General features: G+C 37.6%; 2 protein-coding genes across 2 annotated transcripts in view; both read left to right on the top strand.

Moving 5' to 3' along the window:
• The window catches only part of LOC137292222 (heparan sulfate glucosamine 3-O-sulfotransferase 1-like), a 242995-nt gene that overhangs the window by 137154 nt on the left and 92010 nt on the right, over positions 1–13831 (top strand). The gene's annotated exons all lie outside the window — the stretch shown is intronic.
• The window catches only part of LOC137292221 (heparan sulfate glucosamine 3-O-sulfotransferase 5-like), a 92215-nt gene continuing 79837 nt past the window's right edge, over positions 1454–13831 (top strand). Inside the window, exon 1 of the mRNA XM_067823800.1 lies at positions 1454–1485. The gene's annotated coding sequence lies outside the window, so the exon portion shown is untranslated. The remainder of the gene's footprint in view (positions 1486–13831) is intronic.

Below are 13831 nucleotides of genomic sequence, written 5' to 3'. Positions count from 1 at the left end.
GATACATGACACTGTGTGAGTGAATATGGTTTTACGCCACTTTTATCAGTATTCCAGCAACCTCACAGCAGGGGGGACACCAAAAATGGCCGTCACACATTGTACCCATTTGGGGAATCGAACACAGGCTTTTAGCATGATGAGCGAATGCTTGACGATTTTGCTACCCCACCACCTCCACTTGACACTTACTTCAAAACAAATGCTGTTTTATCTCAACTCAAAATGCAAGGCAAGGAAACAACAAAAATTTAAGTACCATCTTTTGGAATGACAAGGCCACAGTGAACCAGGGGCTCTCCAAGCAGATGGTTTTTGCACTACTCGGATTTGGCACCACTGATACGTATGATAATGTCTGTTGCATTATTTACAATGGACGACTACTTCAACCCTATCCATGATGTGCTGTCCTTAGCGATCCCTGTTGATTGGCCATTGGTCCTCACTTCCCTGACAATAATGAATAGTGAGTGGTCAGAGTATGTGAAATGGCCAGTGTCATTGAGCTTTTACATCAGCAATCATTGCTATGAGCTGCTGGTTTGTGTATCTCATTAACATGGTGTTGTGATGAACTAGAACATCGCTTACTGTTGTATGAAACAATGTGCATGCACCAACACGCTCTCTTTTCCTGAGGGAGCTTGTCATATCTGTAAAACGCAATAAATGTGAGATCTCGTAACATTTTTATGGCCAATCTGAAGACATGGCTTTGTTTTCACTTTCTTTTTTGTCTGGAGATCTTGCTGCAGGCATACTGAAGGAACTTCAGTTGTGGTATTTAAGGACAGTTTCTCTTGGTTCCTTAAAGGATGGTGGAACATACGTAACATGATGATGATGATGATGATGATGATGATGATGATGATGATGATGATGATGATGATGATGATGATGATGATGAAGAAGATGATGATGAAGATGATGATGAAGATGATGATGAAGATGATGATGACAACTGTGATGTGGATTAGGATGACAAATATGATGCAGTTTAAGATTACAATAAGTATGATGCAGGCAAAGAAGATCAGTTTCAGTTGACAAAGACAAGACGTACGAAGCTGACCAAGATGACACATGTGATGCTGATGAGTATGACATCACATAGTATGCTGCGTTGACTATGACTATAAATTTTAAAAAAGCTTTTGAGCCACAGGCTGCCAATAAAACAACCGATTCATTGCACATATCCCCGAAGCATCTGCCCCGCCATTCATTCCAGGACATACTCTGAGAATTTAGCCCAGCTGATAGGAAGCTGAGGATACGTCATGTGTCCATCATTTTCTGCCAGCTGCAAGTTGAGTGCTAGAAGCTGCTGACTGCTCCATGTTCTGTCAGTGTTAGCTGATGTAACTGCTTCATTGATTCGCCACTCATCGGGAGAATTACCATCATCATTACTGTGGCTTTAACACACAGTCTCCTATGTTGCAGCACGTCAAGGTATTGTCACGATGGGAGGCGCGCAATGTAAGTTTTTGCTGTTGGGTGTCTGTACAGATTTGTCTTCAAAAGTTTCCCTGTTGCTTAGGGATAAGTACAGATTGATGTATCTAGTTATCGAGTCATATTTGCCACTATACTAGGTATGTATGAACTTAACATAGTCATTAGACCAATGTTGTTAAGAAGGGAACATTTCCTTTTTATGTTTTCATGAATAATGAGAATACAATATTTTGTTACAAACTAGATTTCGCAAACAAATTTTGAACAGCTGTTGATACCAAATCAATTTCGGTTTCTGAAGTAATATGCCAATATTTCTGTTTTGTTTCCAATTTCGGAATGAAATTGGAATTGGAATGAGGATTAGAAATTTATTTTGGTTGGTTGTCATGTTTATGTGTCTAATGTTCTGTATTTTGGTTGGGTGTCATGTTTATGTGTCTAATGTTCTGTATTTCTAAATCAATTATGTGCAGTATATAATGTGTAAAATTATCCAGGAACAACAATGCATAACTTGGTTGTCAGCTATATTTGTTTATTTCTAGCCAACAAGATTTTGTGATTGCTATGTTCCTGGGATGCTATTTATATAAAAATAAAATGCTTGTTTACCAGCACAGGTTTTCAAACAATATGTTTTAGCCATAAACTTGATATGGTCAATATAACCTTGATTACATGTTCATACACCTGTAATGCTTTGAGATTAAGTTATTTACAAGCATACCTGCTGCATTTTAACAATACTTTCTTAAAATATACATTAAATACCATATGTAGTTGTAAAAGATGTGCGCTTTTACTGTAATACATCCAAGGTGTAGGATTGTTGTCAGCACAAACTCGTTTCTAAGAGTTACTGTTTTATCCTCAAAGCTTAAAATTTGCTTTAATAGGTCTCAACTCAAACATTAACATGAAATTTGAAACAGCAGGGGCCCCTTGTTTTGATGATAATATGTTAGTTCTTGCATGGGGTCCTGTTAGACATTATGGCGAAAAACATGAAAGGGTGCCATCAAAGGGATTTTGTAGATATGCTCAATCTGAGTTGGTGAGGCGGACGTGATTTTGACAATTACACCCCATGAAGTTGTTGCATGTTGAGTGATGTAGGTGGGGGATGTTTGTGTAAGGTATTTGCGTGTTTGGTAAATACCATCTTTAGACGGTTCAGTAAGATTCTCGAACAGATAAAGAGGTGAGATGATTACAATGTGAGAAACAGGAATGTGTGTTGTATTTTGTTTTGGGACAAAATTAACATCAAATTGTCAGTTAGCGTTTTAAGTAACAGTTATTTTGGTATTTACGTATCTGTAGATGAGTCTTTCATTCTGTGATACTCTCTCAGGAGGGAGATCCATTCAAATGTGGATATTCAATCAGACCCTGTCAGTCTGGACAGAGTGTACCAACAGTTTAGCAAACTTGATGACCAACGTCATGCATATAAGGGCCAGTGCAAAAGATCATTCATACTGATGTGAGTTTGTACACAAGTCATATGAATGTTCCCAGCAAGATTGGATAGAAGATGAGTTGTCCAGTTATCCAGGTCTCGACTTATGAGGTTTCCTTGTATTTAAGAAGGGCAGTGGGGTAGCCTAGCAGTTACAGTGTTGCTCGTCACTCCAAAGACTTGGGTTTGATTCCCCACATGGTTACAATGTGTGAAGCCCATGTTGTCCCATGTTGTGATATTGCTGGGATATTGCTAAAAGCTGTGTTAAAATACATTCACAAACTCACTGTATTTGACACTGTATTTGTTGAAGTATCTAATACCATTTACTCCATCATGACCTTCACCTCGTTGTGGAGGGTCACGTGGATCACACGCTCGTAGGAGAACAATGTGTGAAGCAATTCCTAGTATCAGAGCCATGAGATTAGTCCAGGACTGCTTCAGGACCATGAAGCGTCCTCACTCACTCCACCAGAGTGCGACTTGTGAAGGTCCTGAGGTAGAATAGGCCTTCAGCAACCCATGCTTGCCAAAACAGGCGACTGTGCATGTCGTAAGAGGCGACTTACGGGATCGGGTGGTCAGGCTTGCTGACTTGATTGACTCATGTTATTGGTTCCCAATTGCGCAAATTGATGCTCATGTTTTTGATCACTGGATTGTCTGGTCCAGACTTGATTATTTACAGACCGCCGCCATATAGGTGGAATATTGGTTAGTGCGACGTAAAACCTCACTCACTCACTCACTCACTCCACCAGAGTTATGAAGAGAATGGTGCAGAGAATTGCTTTGGGTGTGGGAAATAGGTTTGTCACATCTCACCACATTTTCTACTGATGATAACCACAAGATAATTATACGCTTGTATTAGTTCATTACTTCATTCCACATAATTTTCCAAAATAAAATGTATTTTTATTTATGAAATTGTGTGACCTCTCGGCTAGATGTTAATGTTTCATGTATCACAAGACAAGATGATGAAGCTGATGGCAGCAAATCAGAAACGTAAGTATTTTGACTGGCTGACAGGAAGAAACATTCACAGTTTCATGCAAAAAAGACAAACCGTATTTCATATCCTGACTGAAATGTTTCTTTATTGATGTATGGAAGGGTGGAAGGGTACCTAGTTGTTAAAGCATTCGATCGTGAAGCTGAAGACCCTGGTTTTGATTTCCAACATGAGAACAATGAGTGAAGCCAATTTCTGGTGTTCCCTGCCATGATATTGCTAAAAAGTTGTTGAAAGCAGCATAAAGTCATCATCACTCACTATGAAGGGAGGACATCAAATCAGAATGTTACTATTCTAACAACAATCTGTATTTATTTTCTTCTCCCACGTAAGGATTCTGAACGTGATAGCAATAGATCAGTTTCATGTCTGGATCACTTGCATATGATTTTAGTGATAGTATATAAAATTAAAAATGATCATGCTCTTTGCTTTATTTCCTAATTGTAAAAGCACTTAGACAAATGTTTGGAATGTCTGACACTCAGGTAGACTATATTTCAAATTCCATGGTGGATGCCTGCCAGCAACTGTGTTTCCAAAGTTTGCCCAAGAGAGCTAAGTGTGTTCAGCCTTATCTAATATGAAAACCTTCAATAATCAGGTTGATGGTGACGTGCCATTTCATTTCCTTGTAGACTGGATATGATGCTGCATGGTGTTTCGGTATAAAAAATCACAAATTTATATGAAACGCTGAAACTCTTCTGTCTCCCTGGATGAAAAATCTCCTTAGTTTGTATTGAGGGTTAGTGTTATTATTTTCAGTGCAGAATGTATTCTGTTTCCTTCAGAGCTAAAATAGAAAATTCTGATTGATTGTTGATCCAGATCTTTACAGAAGTCAATGTTTCGGGGGGCACTGTCTTAGATAGAAGGTTAAAGCATTTGCTCATCACGGCAAATATTCCATTCCTGGGTAAAGTGTGTGAAGCCTGTTTCTGATGTCTCCTGCCATGATATAACAAAATTACATTATTATATGTTGATTTTGTTGCAGAGCCCTCTTTTCTCTGTTCACAAAAAGTAGAAAGCGAGGGAGTATGGTGTTATGACGCTTTTTGTCATATTCCAGCAATATCACAGCTGGAGACACCAGAAATGGGCTTAACACATTGTACCCATGTAAAATATCAAACCTCCGTCTTTGATGTGACGAGTGAACCATTAGTATTAAACCCTAATTTAACAATTATTCTCAGTATTGTAAACTCCCCAAAATTTCAGCCAGACAACTGTTCTGGTAAATCTCAAAAGATACCAGATCGTTTGGAAAGTTGCCAGTCCACAATTTTGTGGATTAAGAAAAATAGTAAGCAGGTAAACGAGAGGATGGAAACTGCTTAATGTTTTCAATTCTGTTTCAATCAAGGTTTTAGTCATAATACTCAAAGTCAGATTTGTCCAAGACCATTGGGCAGGTGGGAGTTTGCAAGGCTGCTATTCTACCCTTTTGGTTTTAGTGCCTGTCTTGGTGTAAACATTATGCCATACCTTGGCACCAAGAATTTTATAGTATGATTAAAAGCCAGTTTGAACCTATAGACATATGAAGATAAGGTTGTTTGATGGATATCAACTTCTGTGTTCTTTCAATGTAATGTTCAGGTGCTTGCTGATGGGTCAAAAACGTTGATAGTGAAACATGCCACAGAAAGAATAAAAAGGTCATAATGTAAACCCTGTCTTTGAAGATAACAGTTTCTCAGTGCCATTGAAAAAAATATAGTTAAATGGCATTTGCAATTTAACAACTCTAATGTTTTTGCACTTTGAAAAGATTCAACAAAATTAAGTTGATATGCCATTGTAGATCATGTAAACATTTCAGTCCAGACAGAATTCTTTTTTATAACTCTTGGTTTGATTATATCAAAACTTGTCTCAACTACCAAATCAATCCTAAGATTTTCTTTGTCCATAAATTTTAGAATATAAAAGGTTTCTCCAAATTTAGCTTATGACATCTTCAGACATAATATTGTATCCTCGGGAAAAATGTTTGAATTTATTTTTCCAAAGCCAACATGGAAGTAGCAACTTGTCATCCTGTCAGCTGTAAGGGTGGTTTATCGGTTTTTGATTATTTTTTCTGCTCCATTTAGCATGGGAATGTTGGTGTATAGGAGGTATTCAGCCAGATACCATCAGAGCGATAAGGCATTCATTGTGGGGGCCAAGCTGTTGTGATTGTCTGATGAAATTATGATGGTGAATGGAGGCCAGCTGATCCATTGTGCAGATTGAGACAAAGTTATGAGAATCATTTGTGTATGTGTGAACCGTAAAATATACATAAGCTGGGCACTTGACCATGCACACTCAGCACTGTCCTAACACTAACTTTGATTTATATATGGCCAACACATGTACTGAAAGGTTATCCATCCACAACTTCGGAGTGACACAAATTTGGCAGATAAATCAAACTAAGTGTTAAACTGCACTGTTAATCCACTGCATGTTACCTGTTTTCTAAAATTGGATAAATCTGATTGTGTTTCAAAATTTCTACACAAGGTATAAACATTTAAATGATGACAGATTATCTTTTCATTCCGTTTGTGTCCTTTATTGTTTCATGGACATATGACATTCAGTCTGTTTGGCAGTAGCCAGTAAATAACCCTGTCAGGACTAGATTCTTTTTGTGAACAATGTGGCTTTAAAATAATCTGTTCTTGACAATCCTGTGATTGATGAAAGGATTGTTGCCTGTACATGTTGAGAGCTTGATTCTTGATATTGCTGTTACAACTTTACTGTGCAATGTGATTCATAGTCAGATATTCAAGGTTCAGATACAGTCATCCCTTGCCATAATGCAGGTCTTGGGGTCCATGGATGACCCCCACGTTATAGTACCTATTACATAATATGGAACAAAGGCCAAGTAAAATTGTATTTTCCAAGGAAATATTAGTTTTTGTGTATTGTGCCCAGTCAAAACTATATTGTATTGTTGAAGGTGAAAAATAAACAAACTTTGAAAATGAAAACATCTATTTGTACGGGAATCTTGCAATCAAAAATCACTAGACATGATAACTTAATTGTTGTTCCTGTTATGCTACCTGTTATTCAACTAAGCCGGAAATAGCGATCATCTGTGCGCAGATGTTTTGGTCCAATGTACCGGTGATTCAGGTTAAAACGATCGTATGATGTTACATCAAAGAACATCTATTCCATTATCAGAATATTTTATATATGAAGCAGATATTGTAACAGATTATTATACATTGCTATCAGGTTAGTATATAATGCATATTTTCTGCAAATATACTTAACATAACAATGAACACAGGCTGTTACCTGTCTAGATACATTTTATGTAGGAGACAGTTTGACAAGTCATCGCTGACTTCCCGAGGTACTTGCAGCTTTGATTGTAAAAAAAACACAAAATGTTGGCCATTTAATTGTTGAAAGTGACTTCAATGAGTCAATAACACGGGTCTCGGAGTCCCTGGATTACGAGACTGTAATCTGTTGGTGACTGGTAAGAATATTGTGAAATTGGTGCTGTCACGGTAGGCATGAAAAAAGGACCCTCATGAAAGTTATCTGCATGTGGAATGAGGTAATGCCATTCTCTCAAGGTGTCTCCATTGCTTCTGTCAACAGTCTTAATGAATAATATTGGGATTGAATTTTTTCAAATAAAATGTGGTTTCTGACACCATACGTTCTCTGATGACTGTGTTTTAACGGGCTATAGCGTGGTGTGTTGCATCACAGCTGACATTGTAAGTACTCATTATACCTCGACTGATAGCATGTCATAAGTTACTACTAGTAACTTTCATATGTTACTACTATGATGTTGGTATGATTATTATTGAGAAAACCCTGCATGTTTTAAGCATCTGAAACACAATGGATATGTATGACAAACACTGTCAGTTGCTGACTGCACTGAATTTCACTTGTTTACATAACTTATGAGAGCGCAACAGCTGATTTGTTGATGAGCTATTTTTGATTTCGTGAAGGGGTGTGATCACAGTTCAGCTATTTTTTATGGGAGCCACTGATTACCCCACGGTTTAACCGAATCTGCGGTATCGCGAAGCGTGTTATTGCGAGGGATGACTGTATTAGGATGTGCTTTGTAGGTTGGAATATTTCGGTTTTTCACAGTATCTGTAGAAAATGGAATTTGACTAGTCAGTGGTTGATAACTTGAGCAGTGATCCAAATTTTAACATAAACATTGCCTCTGGATTGTCGTAACCTTATTCCTGTAGTTACACGGAAACATACAGAAAATCAGTAGAAATTTTGAACACTAAGTCATGCTTTACCTATCCCTGAATTATTTCCCCTGATCCTTTAATCATCCTATTTACCTACAACCCTTCATACTTTTTGTGTGTGGTCCATACATAAGACATGCAGAGAATCAGTGAAATTTATTTATTTGAACTGTGATCCATTTATGGCTGGGATGGGTGGGTAATGTGTTGGATCCAGATACCTGTCTCAGTACCTAGTCCCGTTGTGATCATGGGACTACTAGACTAAACAATGTGATATGTTATTCTTTCATGGTTAAAAGGCTCTATTGTCTTTGAAGATTTGGACATTATCTACAATCACTTGTTTTGAATATAAATAAATGATGATTTTGAGAACTCGCAATTTGAGCCTCTGAGCAGAAGAATATATGACTATTTCTTGCAAAGTTGATGCCAGGAATTAGCATATCGGGTGATCAGGTAGGTAGGGTAATACAGAGTGGGATTGGTAGAAAATCTGAACCTGTCCTAAACCATTTTCTTTTGAATGCAGTGTCATACATTGAACAGGACATCGACTCTGATCATCTGTGGATGGTGTTTTCCATGCAGAGTTGCTAGTACTGTAACATGAGTTGCAGACATTTCCATGTGACTGTGAGACTCACTCAGTCCCAGACCTTGTAAAGTAGTATTGGTTTGTGCATCATGTTCTTCTGGTTGGCTTTGCTGCAAAATATTTGACAATGTACTCTCCACATTTGGTTCAACAGACATCGAAATATTTCCAGTGATACAACCCTTAGTATTATTTGTCTGTTGTTTTTGTATTGTTCAATGCAAAGTATCTATGACAGTGACGATTTTACCATGAATGATATACATAGTACCCATTTATGTACTCTTTTCACAGATTCAGGGCAAGTGTTATGATTTCATGGCAAGACTGTCTCAAGTACCTCATTAAATGGTCCCTCAAAGACAGACTGATCACACACCTATCAAAGCTTTCTACAACCTTGTGGTACACCCTTCTTTCACTACTATTGACAGGAGCAGAAATAGACCACTTGGTTAAGAATAAATCCAGCTTTTGAAGCGTTTAGTTGTTTGTCTGATATTGAGACCTGTCACTGTGAGAACCTCACAAGTATGTTCTCAGGGACAGGCTTTGATGTTGAGGGCAGCCATTGAAAAGCATGACAGATTCTGCTGCCTTTTGTCTAGCATGAAATGAGATCAAAGTGAAACCCATGCTTGATTGGCAGATAGACCTTTCGTGTGGTTTAAGTGATAATTTTGGTAGTGTAATCCAGTATGGTTGAGTCTGGTAAATCAGAGCTCCTGAACAGTTTCATAAAGAATTATGTAGCTGTGCAACACCTCACTGTTGTTGCAGTCTTATTTACTTGTTAGTGATCTACAGATTTCTATGATATTTAGGTATTTTGATTGAACTGTTGAATCTTACACATCGTACACTCTATCTGATGTTGAGGAGCCTCCTGAATTGATACTGTACCATGTCAGTGTGTCTTGACTGTGACTTGGCAGCTGACCATGTTTGTGTACTGTGACTTCTTACCATGTCTTGTGGCTATGACGTATCATGTCTTCATGTAGGGTTGGGTGATTTAACCTTCTGGTTACAGCAGCTGCTCATCACACTGACGACCTGGGTTAGATTTGCTGCATGGGTGATCCATGAAGATCTGTGGTAGAATCCATCTTCAGTAATCCATGCTTGCCACAAAAGCTCATGCTGTTGATCACTGGATTGTCTGATCAAGACTTGGTATTTATAGACTGACGCCACGTAGCTGGAATATTGATGAGTGTGGTGTGAAACTAAAGTCACTCAGTACATATCCTCGTCCAACCATGTTAACATGCAGTATCATGATATGCAATCATTATGTATCAACTTACCTTGTTGAATTATGCCTACGTGACATATCATATCCTCGATAAACTCCAGTGTCAACGTACCCTGTCAGCATACTATGTCACCATACCCTGTCACCATAACTTGTCAACATAACCTGTCAACATAACTTGTCAACATAACCTGTCATTATACTGTCAGAATGTAGTCTCAAAATGTTACTTGATCAACTCCATGCTTTGCTCATAGTATTAATCCTTGATCAAACTGTAAATATTTACATGCTGCCATAAACAGCTGGCATACTGATTTATACGTCATTAAATCATTTACCATACTCTACATCCCTCTGTCAGTCTGTCAGTCTGTCAGTCTGTCAGTCTCTGCACATTCTTTTACGGAGTAGAAATTTAAAACCGTTAAATATTTTTTCAGTAAACTTGGATAGATCTGGTGGTGTAGTGGTGCATTTTGGTAGTTTGGATATTCCGAATGAAACATTTTTGGCGTTTCCAGGTCAACAAGATTGTCTTCAACTGAAATTGGTGGTACTGCTATTTCATCATTCAATGTTTCTTCAGCAAACTTGGTACATAGCTGGGTCTACTGGTGTACTGGTGCCATTTGGTAATTTTTGAATTCTGATTAAAATATTTTTGCTTAGACGGAAATTGGTGGTTGTGTTCCTTCGTAGCAGAACTTTTCAAACCTTTCATTACTCTCCTTCCACTTTTCTATATTATTATTACACTCTAAACCGTTTGCACGATCATAACTTGTCGACATATTCATGAAGATATTTTGCTGTTGCGGGGGATATGGATGACTGATGTTGTCTTTTTGTTGAGCTCTCATACTGACATGTAAAGTAGAATCTCAGTATAGAAAGCTATAACGTGGAGATAATTTTTTGAGCTTTTAAACATTTTCAATAATCAAGTGCTTGATGCCTCTTTTCAAGTTGTTCTTATCCTTTACTGCAGACTAGACAGATTTGTAGGCAAAGTTGTGAGTCCCCACGAGGATAAAGCTTGTGCCGCAAGAGTCCCATCTTGCATGAGGATGTAGTAATCAATTCTCTTCATCAGGGCCTTACATTCCAAGTCTTTACAGTTTGCATGTTAGATGGATGTATTAAAAATGACTCCATATCTGCATTGATTTTCTCCTAGTGTTCTGGTATTTATGATGTTATTTTATAATTTCTCACAACTTTAGGTTTGATTGAAATGCAGCTAACTCACACCTAGTTCATAATGGTGTATCCTTTACAAAAAAGATTCAAATATCACTACATGATGTAAGCCAGACCGACACTGATTTTTCTCAATGCACCATTTATTTGGAGAAAACGAGATTTGATTACACAGAATGACAGCATTTCATCTCGGACCAGAGGGCGCTGATAAGACAGGAGAGAGAAAGTTGCTATGGAGTTGTGGATCAGATTGAAATCATCATTGTCTGCTAGCTTGGTCTCTTCTGGTGATTTATCATAGAATTTCAAGTTGATACCAACAGTTTCAATTTAATTGTGCATTAGAGCATGTAATTTGAGCCATTTTCGGATAAAACTAATCAAGTTAAGGCAGTAATATCGAGGTCATTTTTCGCTCCTAATGTGATCAACTGATGTAAGGGTAAGTGGTTTAATGATTGACTAGGTTAAGGTCAAGGTTAAGAAGAGTGAGATGGTTTTGATGTTTGAAGTTCACCTAACTGGAAGTTCCACCTGACAGCAAGTCCCACCTGACAGCAAGTTCCACCTGACTAAAAGTCTCACCTGACAGCAAGTTCCACCTGACTAAAAGTCTCACCTGACATAAAGTCTTTCTGAATGAAAGTCTCACCTGGTGGTTCAAAACAGAAACATATTTATTTTGGCATGTTCAGAACCTCTTTATCAGCCTACTCCCTTCATCTTCCAGATACCCCATATTTTATATGGCATTTTGAATATCTGGCTATACATGTTATAATGAAATTAGACAATGATGTGTTAGTGAGGTCTGATTAAAGCAGGCCCTTTGGTTGTTGAAAGTCAGAACAGCCACTGCTTCAGCTGCAGAGGCAAGAGCAAGCATCTACAGCACTTCAAAGACTCTTTCTCTCTAGTGATGAACTAGTTAAAAGGTGGATGTGCCTGTAACCCTCAAGTAACCCTGACATTGACCTTTTCAGGTGAAACATCTTTGAACTGTTAACATGCTCTCAGACATCATCTTAGCCAGCCATACAGACCCTGAAACAAATATATCTAATCCCACAAAGGTCTAGATTTGAAAATGAAGAAAGTCTCAAGGCTCCTTTTCATTAAATTTTATTTGTTTTTAGTACTTTTTTCTATAAAATATGTTAATTTCAGAGACTAGGTGTTAGACTAACGCCTTCTCAGATGCTTCCTCCTTGTAGAGCTGAAGTTTATAATCCTACTGTAGACATCTTGTTTGCATTATTTGGTTTATTGTGTTTTCATTTAATCTTAAAAATGTTGATTTTATTACTGAATGTATTAATGATAAGAAGATGTACGTTTGTGCAAGTTGTTAGCATTGCATCTTTGTTAAAAACAGTTACAGAAAAATCCTTTACTACCTCTTTCCACAATCTTTAGCACAGTTCATTTTTGGAAATAAATTATTTGTTCCAGACAAATAATTTGGTTGCAAGACATGCTGTTCCCGCGGTTAAATTATGTTGTGAAGAAAAGTCTATATGATGACATTGAAGAAGTGCAACATGAAATAAAGTTCCGAGCAAATATCAAAATGCCCTTCCAGAATATATGATAGCAGTCTGTAGTGGGTAATTCCAGCAGCCAGAGGTGGTGACAGTTCATATGATCCATCCTGTTGAAACTGAGAGGGTCAGGGGTTGAGGAAGTTTTCTGTGTGAGGCTGTGTGTCACAAGTCATTCTGGTTGATCATGGATTTTTTAATGTATAACATCCGGTAACTAATTTTTTTTTTTAAAGAAGAGATTAAGTTTGGGTGGTCAAATTCACTGCTGTAGGTTGAATATGTTTTGAGGGGTTGTTATATTGTCACTGTATATTCCTGCATCATGGCTATGGAAAAACATATATTTAGTGAAAGTGAAATTGTTTAGTGTGTAGTTTATGTAAAGGTATTTTGAACTGCTCTGTTTCATGTGAAGTCAGTATCATGAAGAAAACAAATTGGAGTAGTTTTCAGTATTGTGTAACAAAAGGTTTTGTAGAATAAATGTTATTCCACATTGTACCTAAACTTGCAGAGGTCACTTACATAATGATTTTAGTTGAAATCATGATTTCTGGATTGTGTAGATATTGCCAGCAATATAAACATTGTTCTTTAGAAGCATTGAGTTGGCTTGTGTAGTTTTGCCAGCAATATAAACTTTCTATACATCCATAGACTTTTAATTCAAACGACTTTTTTGCAAGTATAGTTTGTCCATAATCACACAGCGATCACTCATCACTCACTCATGCTGTGCTCTAATGTAAGGTTGAAGAACAGTCTTTCCTTTCTCTCAAGGTACATACCTCTGAAGACCCAGGTCAAAATTGTTCTTCAGCAACTCATGCTTGTTGTAAGAAGACTAACAAGATCAGGTGGTCAGGCTCGCAGACTTGGCTGACATTGTCATTGTATTCACTTGTATAGTCTGGTTCATAATTATTGAGAATTTTTCTTCTTACTTTGAGCTATCCTAACACCTCAACTGATTCACTGATACTTAAAACTAAGTAATGGTATAAGGG

Source organism: Haliotis asinina, chromosome 7 (assembly GCF_037392515.1).
Source record: "Haliotis asinina isolate JCU_RB_2024 chromosome 7, JCU_Hal_asi_v2, whole genome shotgun sequence".
NCBI classification, from domain to species: Eukaryota; Metazoa; Mollusca; class Gastropoda; order Lepetellida; family Haliotidae; genus Haliotis; species Haliotis asinina.
Note: the sequence above shows the minus strand (reverse complement) of the source record. Positions and strands in the feature narration are given on the sequence as shown.